Source organism: Bos mutus, chromosome X, assembly GCF_027580195.1.
Source record: "Bos mutus isolate GX-2022 chromosome X, NWIPB_WYAK_1.1, whole genome shotgun sequence".
Taxonomy (NCBI): Eukaryota; Metazoa; Chordata; class Mammalia; order Artiodactyla; family Bovidae; genus Bos; species Bos mutus.
The window spans coordinates 7,769,696-7,783,245 of NC_091646.1; positions in this window are offsets into that span (position 1 = coordinate 7,769,696).

Genomic DNA, 13,550 nt, shown 5'->3' on the forward strand with positions numbered 1-13,550 from the left:
ACGTTCCAGGATGTCTGGCTCTAAGTGAGTGATCACATCATCATGTTTATCTGGGTCATTAAGACCTTTTTTGTATAGTTCTTCTGTGTATTCTTGCCACTTCTTCTTAATCTCTTCTGCTTCTATTAGGTCCTTACCATTTCTGTCATTTATTGTGCCCATCCTTGCATGAAATGTTCCCTTGAAATCTCCAATTTTCTTGAAGAGAACTCATATCTCCCATTTTATTGTTTTTGTATATTTTTTACATTGTTCACATAAGAAGGCTTTCTTATCTCTCCTTGCTACTCTCCGGAACTCTGCATTCAGTTGGGTATATTTTTCTCATTCTTCTTTGCCTTTTTCTTCTCTTCTTTTCTCAGCTATTTGTATAGCCTCCTCAGGCAACCGCTTTGCCTTCTTACATTTCTTTTTCTTTGGGGGATGGTTTTGGCACTGCCTCCTGTACAATGTTACAAACCTCTGTCCATAGTTCTTCAGGCAGTCTACCATATCTAATCCCTTTTATCTGTCACCTCCACTGTATAATCATAAGGGGTTTCATTTATACCTGAATGGTCTAGTGGTTTTCCTTGCTTTATTCAGTTTCAGCCTGAATCTTGCAATAAGGAGCTCATAATTTGACCACAGTCAGCTCCCAGTCTCGTTTTTGCTGACTGTATAGAGCTTCTTCATCTTCAGCTGCAAAGAATATAATCAATCTGACTTTTGTACTGATCATCTGGTGATGTTCATGTGTAGAGTTGTCTCTTGTGTTGCTGGAAGAGGGTGTTTATATGACCAGTGCATTCTCTTGGCAAAACTCTCCTAGCTTTTGCCCTGCTTCATTTTGTACTCTAAGGCCAAACTTGTCTGTTATTCCAGGTATCTCTTGACTTCCTACTTTTGCATTCCAATCCCCTGTGATGAAAAGGACATCTGTTTTTGGCTTTATTTCCAAAAGGTCTTGTAGGTCTTCCATAGAGCCAGTCAGCTTCAGACTCTTCTGCAGTAGTGGTTGGGGCATAGACTTGGATTACTGTGATGTTGAATGGTTTGCCTTGGAAAAAACCGAGATCATTCTGTCGTTTTTGTGATTGCACTCAAATGCTGCATTTCGTGAGCCTTGTCTCACATAACTGGAAGGGACATAGGGCTGGCTTGAATTTTGTTTTGTTGTTTAATTTTTGGCTGAAGTGGGTCTTCATTGCTTTGCACAGGCCTTCTCTAGTTGTGGTGAGTGGGGGTTACTCTTCAGTCTGATACATGGGCTTCTTACTGCAGTGGCTTCTCTTGTTGAGGGGCAAAGGGTCTAAGGTGCAAGGGTTTCAGTAGTTGTGGAATACAGGCCCATTAGTTGTGGCACACAGGCTTAGTTGCTCCATGGGATGTGGAACCTTCCCAGACTAGGAACCAAACCTCTGTCCCCTGCATTGGCAGGTGGATTCCCATCCACTGTGCCACCAGCGAAGTCCTGGCTTGAGGTTTGATTGGACTCAGTAGGTCAAAATTTTTATCAAAGACCTGATTTCTTTTCCTCTCTCCTTTCTGCTTCCCACATGATGGCAAAAATGTCTATAGTATTTCTTGTCTTCATATCTGCATCACAGCTTTTTATATCCTTGGTTCAAAATGAGTCACATGACCATTCATGATCTAATCCTGTGACCTAGCAATGTCATTCTTAACCCACATAAACCAGTCATCATGGCATGGTGGATTATGCTCCATCCATAATGCTGAGATTAGGGAATAGAGTCATTCCTCCCCAACCCTCACCATACCACACGATTGACACACAGTAGGAGGAGGGAAAGATGGAGGTTGGAAAACAACCACAATAATCCCTAAAATCTCTATTTTCCAAAGTTCTCTGAGAATTGTGAGTGGTAATTATTTTACTTGAAATGTCTTCAGGGCCCTGATGACTTGCTGAAACGGTCTTGTCTTTGGTCCATTAGACATAGACTGCTCAATGGTGAGATCCTTCTGTTATTTTGATAGTTCAGTTCCCTAAATTCAGTTCATGATGCATCTGCCTGCTATTTAATTCTTCTCTTAAGAGAATCATGTTCTATTGAGTGTCCAGGGTAAGAAATTGTTATAGAAATAATTTCTTTGCTTAAGGGTAGAGGCAAATAGGCTTCCAGGTCTTTTCAGATAGTGACCTACTGACTCGTCTCTGTGTCCTTCTCAGAGTAAGCAGAGGTTTAGGGTGATATTCCACAGACTGTGAAACTGAAGAATCAGAGAGGTTTAGTGAACAGCCCAAGGTCACACAGCCAAGTGTTGGGGAATGGAGTTTCTTAGCCCTCTAGGGCTTTATCCACCAGACCAGAGTCTCCTTCATGCTGTGAGAGAATTGAATCATAACGAATATATTCCACTGGGATGGGTACATCTTAGCAAGTAATTATCCCCTGGTGGGTTCTGAATGGGCTTGAAAACTGCAGATGGAAATCACTTGGCTTCAGGATTCCAGCTTCTCACAAAGTCACATTCTTATAAGCGGCAATGTCTCTCTGATGGGAAGTGTAAATTTATTGAGAATTATTCCAGGTTACGTCCAAAAGATGATATTGTTGACATTTTTATTAATGTACACGTTTTTTTTTTACCCTCTGGGAAGGTTAGAAATCGTCACTGTGAAATAGCCTAGCCAAGTTCGGTGGAAATAACCCCCAACCTAAAACTGATTTTGCATCCCAGTCGTAGTTGGAAAAGAGCTGCATATTTGAGCAGATTTGAGATTTTTTTATTGAGAAATTCTGGGTGCCAATTGGTTGAGGAGTTATGCTTTTATACTCAACTGGAAGTTTTCATCTTTTGGAGTACTTACGAAAATTAGACCACCAGACCACCTTACCTGCTTCCTGAGAAATCTGTATGTAGGTCAAGAAGCAACAGTTAGAACCAGACATGGAACAATGGACTGGTTCCAAATTAGAAAAGGAGTACATCAAGGCTGTATATTGTCACCCTGCTTATTTAACTTATATGCAGAGTACATCATGAGAAACGCTGGGCTGGAGGAAGCACAAGCTGGAATCAAGATTGCTGGGAGAAATATCAATAACCTCAGATATGCAGATGACACCACCCTTATGGCAGAAAACAAAGAGAAACTAAAGAGCCTCTTGATAAAAGTGAAAGAGGAGAGTGAAAAAGTTGGCTTAAAACTCAGCGTTCAAAAACTAAGATCATGGCATCCAGTCCCATCACTTCATGGCAAATAGATCGGGAAACAATGGAAACAGTGAGAGACTTTAGTTCTGGGGGCTCCAAAATCACTGCAGATGGTGACTGCAGCCATGAAACTGAAAGACCCTTGCTCCTTGGAAGAAAAGTTATGACCAACTTAGACAGCATATTAAAAAGCAGAGACATTACTTTGCTAACAAAGGTCCGTCTAGTCAAAGCTATGGTTTTTCCAGTAGTCATGTATGGATGTGAGAGTTGAACCATAAAGAAAGTTGAGTGCCGAAGAATTGATTCTTTTCAACTGTGGTGTTGGAGAAGACTCTTGAGAGTCCCTTGGACTGCAAGAAGATCAAACCAGTCAGTCCTAAAGGAAATCCACCCTGAATATTCATTGGAGCTGAAGCTCCAATATTTTGACCACGTAATGCGAAGAAGTGACTCATTTGAAAAGACCCTAATGCTGGGAAAGATTGAAGGTGAGAGGAGAAGGGGATGACAGAGGATGAGTTGGTTGGATGGCATCACTGGACATGAATTTGAGCAAGCTCTGTGAGTTGGTGATAGAGAAGCCCGGCATGGTGCAGTCCATGGAGTTGCAAAGAGTTGGACAGGATTGAGTGACTGAATTGAATTGACTGATGAAAATTAGAAAGTGACTCCAGATTCTGAAACTCACAGAATTGTGTCAGGAACTGAGTCAGCAGTATACCATATCATATGAAGGCAAAACAGCTTTTTTCCCTCATTTTTAAGATGTGTGTGGAAGTAGTGGTGACGAGGTTGGAATGCGTAAAGCTCATGTGTTAGATTGAATGAGGGCTCCAATCAGTCCCTCCTTCCTGCATCCCTACCTTTCTCAAGGCCCCACCGTGAGTAATTTTTTCTCTGCCCCTTGACTTTGGATTTGGCCATACCACATGCATGTGGGTAGGAGTGACTGTCTTTCAGGTTGTGTCTTAAGAAACCACATGCAGTTTTGCTTGCCGTCTTCACCTCTGTCAGTGCCAAGAGAAATACATGTACCAGCTAGTATGCAGTCTAAGAAGAATGAAAGACATGGGGAGCAGAACTGCCCCAGTTGACTCACAGACCTGTAATAAGGAGCAGAACCATCTCAGCTACTCTAGTCTATAGCAGAGCTGCCCAGGTGAGCTCAGACTAGATCAGCTGAACCACAGACAATGTGCAGATGAGTGAGAAATGATAAATGCTTGTTCTTTTGAGCCACTAAGATTTTGGAGCATATATAGCAGGTATCTGGCAGTGATGTGTTTCTATGAGTGATCTAAGTCTAGGGTGCATGCATTCTGTTTGCCCAGGACAGTTCACTTTATGACCATTGTCCTAGCCTAAGTTCCCCTTTCACTCTCAAAAGTATCCCAACTTGGGTGATAAACTCTCATCCATCTAGCTGAGGTAGTGTGTGGCTTATGGGGTTGCTCTAAGGGCCAGAGAAAGACTTGCTATCTGCTTGTTTGCCACTTCTGCTTTTTTTTCTTTCTTTTTTCTTTTTGCACATGCTACAGCCTGTGGGATTTTAGTTCCCCAACCAAGGTTTGAACTCAGGCACCTGGCAGTGGAAGTGCAGAGTCCCAACCACTGGGCTACCAAGGAAGTCCCAACTTCTGCTTCTTAATTCCTGTTTCCTAATCTGTCAACTGGGTTTCCCTGGTGGTGCTAGTGGTAAAGAACCTGCCTGCCAGTGCAGGAGATGTGGGTGCCATCCCTGGGCTGGGAAGATCCCCTGGGGTTGGAATGGCTACGCACTCCAGTATTCTTGCCTGGAGAATCCCATGGACAGAGGAGCCTGGTGGGTTACTGTCCATGGGGTTGCAAAAGAGTCAAGAGTCAACCAATCAGCAACAACAATCTGGCAACTGGGGCTTTAACTCTAGCCATCTTGAAGAATCAGGTCTTTTTACCACTCTTTTGGATCCAGGACATTCTGGATTTCCTGATTTAAAAATGAATTCAGAGTAGTTAGAGGAATGAAAAGATAAATGAAAACAGTTGAATTCTAGGATACTTGATTGTAGCTAATTTTTAAAAAGGAATTTCTAGGTTTCCTAAAATTTAATCTGTTTTGTGTGCTGTGAGCAGATTCTGTTGAATCTTTATGATGTCATTTCCATGAACATCATAATATTTTGAGGGAAAAGAAAAGCATATTAACCATTCCACATTTTTCTGGGTGATGACCCACACAACCAAAATTAGTGCTTTTCTCCTTTGAAAATAAGTATCTCCAAGTTTAAGAAAATCCAGTTTATGTGGAAATAGACATTTGAAGAGAGTTTTATAGTTTGCTAAAGGATTCACTGCAAGTTTCCTTTAGACAGTGAACTGTTCTTGTTCAGTGATTATCAGCTGGATATGGTTTTGCCCTCCTGGGGACAAGTGGCTGTGTCTGGAGAGGTTTTTGATTGTCACACCTGGTGGAGGGGTGGTGGTTGCTATGGCACTTAGTGGGTAGAGGCCGAGGTTGCTGCTAAACCTCCTTGAATGCACAGGACAGCCCTTGACAACAAAAGACTATCCAGTTGCAGAAGTCAATAGTGCCACTGTTGAGAACCCTACTCCTATGTTTAAAAAAAAATAAGATACGAGTTTTTACAAAGAAACAAACGGTTTACACATGCCTTTTTAGAAATGTGAATATTGGACCAGGTGTCTAAAAACCTGGATTCTAATTGCAGCTCTGCCCAAAGTACACTTTCTGCGTTTCAGTGTTTTGATATGTGAGCACCTACAGTGCTTGTTACTAGTCATCAGTGGTTCAAGGAATGTTATTGTTATTATTATTGCTCTTTTTTTAAGTTTAGAGAAATGTTAAAGGAGAGGAAGAAGCAGTTACAAAAATATCTTTGTAGTGATCTTCAGGGTTCAGCGTTGGGCAGAAAGCTAGTTTCCACTGAGCCGCCATCTCTTGGTTTGACTCAAGGATGGGGAGTGAGGTGGACTCTGCTAAGCAGCAGCAGAAGGAGGGAAACAAAGGAGAAAGGCCATCCATTGTTTAATTTAGAAACTCTTCAGGGCAGAGAAGACTGGCTGGATAACTTGTGGGGTCCAAGGCAAAATGAAAATTCTGGGCCCTTGTTCAAGCATTATCAGGAATTTCAAGACAGAGACAGCACAGTGTTACGCCAAGCACAGCTGGCAAGACTCTGGGCATCTGCACTTCTCAGGCTGATGAAGCCTTCCTCAGAGGGCAGTGCCTGCTCTGGAGGGGAACAGGCAGTATGGAGAGCCTTTCTCCTCAGTTCCCTGGGCTCTTGACTCTGGGTCTCAGGGAGAAAGCTTGAGCACTAAGGGCCCTCCAGGTCCAAAGGAAATGAAGGGCTTCCTCAAGGGAGGCCACAGACAGTTCCTCAGCTGCTTCTCCTGGCCTCCCTCAGTGCAGAGTCCCAATCCCAAGAGAAGTTCCCTGTTACAAAGGAAGTGAAAAATCACTTAAATTCACTGTTTCTTGGCAGGAGGCCAGCCAAAGAGTGGTCTTACAATCTTACCTACCCTGCTATCTAAACTCAAATTGAGTTCCCTAGGGGAAGATCATTCTATATCCAGAGGCAGCACACTGGGAAAGTCCTTGTCGGGCAACGGCTTTAAATTCAAAGAAAACAAAGTGAAACCAAAGAAACATCGCCTTCCCTTTAAAGTTCTGGTTAAGAGTTTAGAACATTGTTATATTTTGCTAATAAAGGGAAAACAGTTACTCCTTCCCAATTCTGAATTGCCTTTACTCAAAATTTTGGTATATGCAGATTAATTTGGTATTTCATCCTTATGGTGATGATGGTGTTGATGACAATAAAGAAGATAATGATCATGAGGATAGCAACAACGATGATAGCAAACATATATATCTTATCACATGCGAGGTACTTTGCTAAATGATTTAAATATATTATCTTAGGGAATCCTGAGAGTGACTCTTTGAGATAAGTACTATTATTATTCCCATATTTAATGCAAACCAAAATTAGAGACATTTCATACAAACTTTAAAGGAAAGAGACCCTGAGAAGCATCTGTCAAGCAAGAGATGGTAAATGGAAAGTAATTGCACAGTTCTCATTCTGAACAAGTGAGAATGTGAAAATTGTCATTGCTTTCCCCTTTTTTTAGGATGTTTCCTTTATTGTGTATTTTGTGAACACAAAGTTTATTTTTAAATGCTTTTCATAATGCTTAGTACCTAGAAGCTTCTCAATAAAGTTATGTTGAATGAATTAATAAATGAGAGCTTTTGTGGGCTTACTCAAGGTCTCAGCCTTCTTAAGAATTTAATGAAAATGTCCTAAGTTCTTTAATTATGAATTCTGCCACAGAAGTTTTGAGAAACAAAACTTTGTGGTTGGAGAAGTATGTTTACTTGCTCAGTCATGTCCAACTCTTTGCACCTCCATGGACTATAGCCTGCCAGGCTCCTCTGTCCATGGGATTTCCCTGGGCAAGAATACTTGAGTGGGCTGCCTGTTCCTTCTCCAGGGATCTTCATTACCTTCATTTCAGGTAAATCATACCTATAATATTAGCCTGCCCTTCTTATATGGTTATAAACTAAGGCACCATGTCTGGGCTTCCCTGGTGGCTCAGAGGTTAAAGTGTCTGCCTGCAATGTGGGAGACCTGGGTTCGATCCCTGGGTCGGGAAGATCCCCTGGAGAAGGAATTGGCAACCCATTCCAGTATTCTTGCCTGGAGAATCCCATGGATGGAGGAGCCTGGTGGGCTACAGTCCATGGGGTTGCAGAGAGTCGGACACGACTGGGCCACTTCACTTCACTTTAAGGCATCATTACCACCACCTTGTGGTTGCTTCCAATAATTGCAGACAAATTGTTGCTGTTAAGTCACTAAATCATATCTGACTCTTTGAGACCCTCTGGACTGTAACTCTCCAGGCTCCTCTGTCCATGGGATTTCCCAGGCAAGAATACTGGAGTGGGTACTCATGCCCTCCTCCAGGTGATCTTCCCGACTCAGGTATTGAAACTGCATATCCTGCATTGGAGGGCAGATTGTTTACCACTGAGCCACCAGGGAAGCCCTGAAGACAAATTGCCCAAGCAAAAAGTCAGAGTTGTCTTGAATACTGAGCCTTACACTTTCTTAGTATATTACTTGACTTTTGATATTGTTAGATTTATTGGTAATAAATTAAAACAATAAAAGTCTATGTCTTTCATTGTAGAATACTTCAAATTCTTTTTGGAATTGAACAGTGTGATTAATAAGTACCTGAGAGAATGGAATGCTTACATTTCCAAACATTGATTTTTGAAAATTATAAACATTTTACTGTCCTTCTAACCAGAGTTAAACTTTAGGAAACCAACTTCCTTTATATCCTTGTTGTTTTTGTTCAGTCTCTCAATTATGTCCAACTTTTTGCGACCCCATGGACTGCAGCACACCTGGCTTCTCTGTCCTTCACTAACTCCCAGAGTTTGTTCAAACTCATGTTCATTGAGTCCCTGATGCCATCCAACCATTTCATCCTCTGTCATCCCCTTCTCCTCCTGCTCTCAATCTTTCCCAGCATCAGGGTCTTTTCCAATGAGCCAGCTCTTTGCATCAGGTGGCCAAAGTATTGGAGCTTCAGCTTCAGTATCAGTCCTTTCAATGAATACTCAGGGTTGATTTCCTTTAGGATTGACTGGTTTGATCTCCTTGCAGTCCAAGGGACTCTCAAAAGTCTTCTCCAGCACCACAATTCAGAAGCATCAATTCTTCGATGCTCAGCCTTATTTATGGTCCAACTCTCACATCCTTACTGACTATTGGAAAAACCATAGCTTCGACTATGTTTTTCATATTAGGATACACTGAAACACTACCTTTTAACTCTAGATATTTTTACTGATTTCATTTGTTTAGGATTATGAGGTCTATGAGCACAAGGATTTTTTTTTTTTTTGGTCTGTTTTGTTTATTGCTATAATCCCAATACACAGAATAATGCCTGGAATGTAATTGATGCTAAATAATATTTGTCAAGGGGCTTCTCAGGTGGCGCTAGTGGTAAAGAACCCTCCTGCCAATGCAAGAGATGTAAGAGATGCAGGTTTGATCCCTAGGTTGGGAAGATCCTCGATCCCTGGGTTAGTAAGATCCACTGGAGGAGGGCATAGCAACCCACTTCAGTATTCTCACCTGGAGAATCCCATAGACAGAGGAGCATGGCAGGTAGCAGTCCATAGGGTCTCACAGAGTCAGACTCAACTGAAGCGACTTAGTACAGCACACAGTATTTGTCAAAGGAATGAATGCATGCATGAATTAACCAAAAGCAAGATCCAATGGTCCTCTGTTTAATGTTATGATTGACTCAGGTGGAATACAAGGGAGAAATCTATTGGATTTCTGGGATGGACTTTTTAAGAGCAGACCAAATGCCCTTTTGTCTGGGTGGTTAGATTTGGCAAACTCTTTTAGAACGGTGGACATATGTTTTGCTTAGGACAAGGCTTCTTAAGGTGCAGGGCTTAGCTGAGAAGAGCAAAGGGTGGATCTGGTGGGAGAAAAGGAAAATAACCTTTCTCTTCTTGCCTCCACAGGGTCAAAACTTACCTATCCTTGCATCCTTAGGGTCAAAACTTACCTGTCTTTCAACTTCTTTTCAGAATTCTGTTAGATAAGTGGTTGGTACATTCCACAAAATACTTGGTGGAAAGCAATCCTTGTCTAACCATTAAGGAACAGATGACAGTTGAGAAGAATTGAAGGTCTGAGTCAGTATAACATTTCCTGTTTCTTAAGAACGTGAAAATTGGCTGACTATGTCTGTAGCTGGCCACAGCATGATAAGAGGCTGGGTGGTAAATGCCGACAAAGTGGAAATGGACATCAGCAATTGGCTGCTATACCTTACAATATGGGCAAATCTTGCTTTCTGCAGTGGGCATGCACCTAAATTTTTTTGTGGAAAATGAATTTAGGTAAATTGAATCCTATTTTAAATCCAGGACAGGTGCTTGCCACTTAAAGGAACCCTGAAGCAAATCGTTTTTTCAAGCAAAAAAAAAAAAAAAGGGCTATTTTGTCATTTTTGTGATTTCCTACATGCACTAAAAAACCCACAGTCCTCTGTAATTTAGAGGGCAGACTCCTTTGGATAAAAATACATACTTTGGGGCTGTTTATTTTTCAAACCTCTGTTGCCAAAGCTTAAAGCAGGAAATAGCTGGCTTTCTCAAAACCCCAGTATTCCAATCTGATATCTTTTCATAGTATACTTCTAAAGCAGGGTCAAAAATTTGCCAGATTATCTGAGACCAAGTCAAACTGTTAATGAAACGTAGATAGTACTGCTCTTTCCTGACTCAAATGACCACTGTGTACCTCTTCACTGAAACCTTGGATGTAAAGCATAAGCTATAAACTTCATGTCAATGGGAAAGGAGTTGTAACCTGAGCTTATTATTTACCAAGTACTTACTATGAGCCAGGTTAGCTCATTTAATTCTCATAGTCCCTTAGGAAGTAGGTACTATTATTATTTTAATTTTGCAGCAGAGGAAATGGACACATACAAAGAAATTAGATGACTTGCCCACGGTCACCTAGCTCTAAGGCTTGGATGTGAAATTGAATCTAGTAAGCCTCTATTCCACCCCACCTCAGCGTCACACTCTATGCCTCTATGTGTGTGTATGCATGTTCTCAAAGGGCAGGGAACATTTAGCTGCCTCGATGCTATGTAAACTCCATCACCATTCAGTCTGCATTGTAGACAAAGACTTGGGAGAGAGTTTTGCTTTGCTTTTAAAATTTTCCCTCTCCAGGTTAGCTAAGGAGATTTGTTAGAAGATGGAAGGAATAGTGTTTATATGTCCTGAAAAATAGTTATTTATGGCATGGTGATCAATCAAGTGCCCTGGCAGGGCTAACTTTGTAGTCTGAGATGGGGTGAGGTAATGGTATCAGTCAGTTCAGTCGCTCAGTCATGTCCGACTCTTTGCGACCCCATGGACTGCAACACACCAGGCTTCCCTGTCCTTCACCAACTCCCGAAGCTTGCTCAAACTCATGTCCATCTAGTCAGTGATGCTATTCAACCATCTCATTTTCTGTTGTCTCCTTCTCCTTCTGCCCTCAATCTTTCCTAGCATCAGGGCTTTTTCAAATGAGTCAGTTCTTTTGCATCAGGTGGCCAAAGTATTGGAGCTTCAGCTTCAGCATTAGTCCCTCCAATGAATATTCAGGATTGATTTCCTTTAGGATTGACTGGTTTGATCTCCTTGCAGTCCAAGGGACTCTCAAGAGTCTTCTCCAGCATCACAGTTCGAAAGCATCAATTCTTCGGCACTCAGCTTTCTTTATAGTCCAACTCTCACATTCATACATGACTACTGGAAAAACTATAGCTTTGACGAGATGGACCTTTGTTGGCAAAGTAATGTCTCTGCTTTTTAATATGCTGTCTAGGTTGGTCATAACTTTCCTTCCAAGGAGTAAACGTCTTTTAATTTCATGGCTGCAGTCACCATCTACAGTGATTTTGGAAGCCCAAAAAATGAAGTCAGCCACTGTTTCCACTGTTTCCCCATCTATTTGCCATGAAGAGATGGGACCGGATGCCATGATTTTTGTTTTCTGAATGTTGAGCTTTAAGCCAACTTTTTCACTCTCCTCTTTCACTTTCATCAAGAGACTCTTTAGTTCTTCTTCACTTTCTGCCATAAGATTGGTGTCATCTGCATATCTGAGGGTATTGATATTTCTCCTGGCAATCTTAATTCTAGCTTGTGCTTCATCCAGGCCAGCATTTCTCATAGTAATGTGCATAGTGGATTACTAATCTTCTTCCATCAGAACCTTTGGGAGTGGTTCAAGCATGTATAGAGCTCTCTGAGTTCAAAATCCTCCATCCATGACTAGTATTAGGGTGATCTGACTTCCTTGGGTCTCACTGTCCTCATCAGGACAATGAGGGGATGATAATAGCACCCCATACCCCACAAGGCTATTGTGAGGATTGAATGAGATAATTAAAGTGCATACAATGATGCCTGGAATGTAATAAATGCTCAGTAATGTTAGCTCTTATTGTTATTAGCTCCAAGCCCATCAGCATATTTTAGCACAGTTCCCTCTAAGCTTCTTTGGGTTCTTTTGGGGGGATCTGATTGAGTCCATTTTGCTAAGTTAGAGAAACCAGGGGAGGTTTGTACATTTGCAGAATCTTTCAGCATTTGAGTTTTGTTTCACCCTGGCAAGAAATGGCTTCCTGCTTTGAAAACAAAGGGAAAAAAATGTATTTTTAAAGTGAAGAAACACCTTTTTGAAAACACTCAGAAGACTTATTAAACAGAAAATAGCTTTTACAGAGCAGCATTGTGGTGATTGAGGGGAAAACATTGTCAAGCGTATGAATCAGATTGCTTTTAATGGAGAAGCAAAGTCGAGCATGGCAGAGAGGGCTGGGGCGGTGGGAGGGGTGAGGGGGAGGGTGGGGGGTGCAAAAGGTTTGCTATGGAGATTGGATTGTGCCAGTCCAGAAACCACTTGCCAAATGAAAACTGCAGTCACTCTCACCCACTGCTGCTGTGCGTTAATGAATGCATTTTTGATTAGCTTTGCTGATTACCTGCTCTCTGTGCACACAGCAGAAGACAGAATAGCCAAGTTTGGGGCTGTTGTTGAAGAGTTTAGAGGCAAGGGGGGCTGCGGGAGAGCTTTGATTATCTTTTTTATTTTTCTCTCCTCACCTGCTCCTCAGTATACATTGAGATAATGCTGACTTTTCCGGGGAGCAGCAAGAGGCCAGAAACTTGGATTTTTTTTTCCACACATCGGTGCTGCTGCAGAGTAATAAAACTAGTGCCAGAGGGGCAAGGAGCACACACAAGCCCCCATCCGCTCTCCTCTGATTTCTCTGTAGCGTTTAACTCATCGCCTCATCCACAGGAGACGAATGTCTTTGCATATATTGAAAAAGAAATTATGTCTTTGATTTCCTAGATACATTACAAGTATTTACCAAGAGATGAGAATTAGGTGGGGAAATAGATTTTAGGCTCAGAAGGCAATGTCTCTGAAGATTTAGTGCAATTTGAATGAGAACACGAACTTTGGGAAGGAAAAACACAAGTTATCAATTTTGGAACAATTTCCTCTCTGGTGCTGTGAGATGAGAACTGAAATCCAATGTTGATAATCAAATGATTCTTTTCTTCCACATCAGATGGAGCAGAATTTTTCATATTGTATTTTTTCTGTGCATGGCTATTAATTTTTGTTGGGGTTGGGAAGTTGTTATAATTGCTGTTCTGGACTTGACATTGCATAAGTACTGATCTGTTTCTAACAAGTGGAAGGCTGAAGCGAATGGCGAGACTCATCTATGAATGTCAGCCTGGCCCAGGG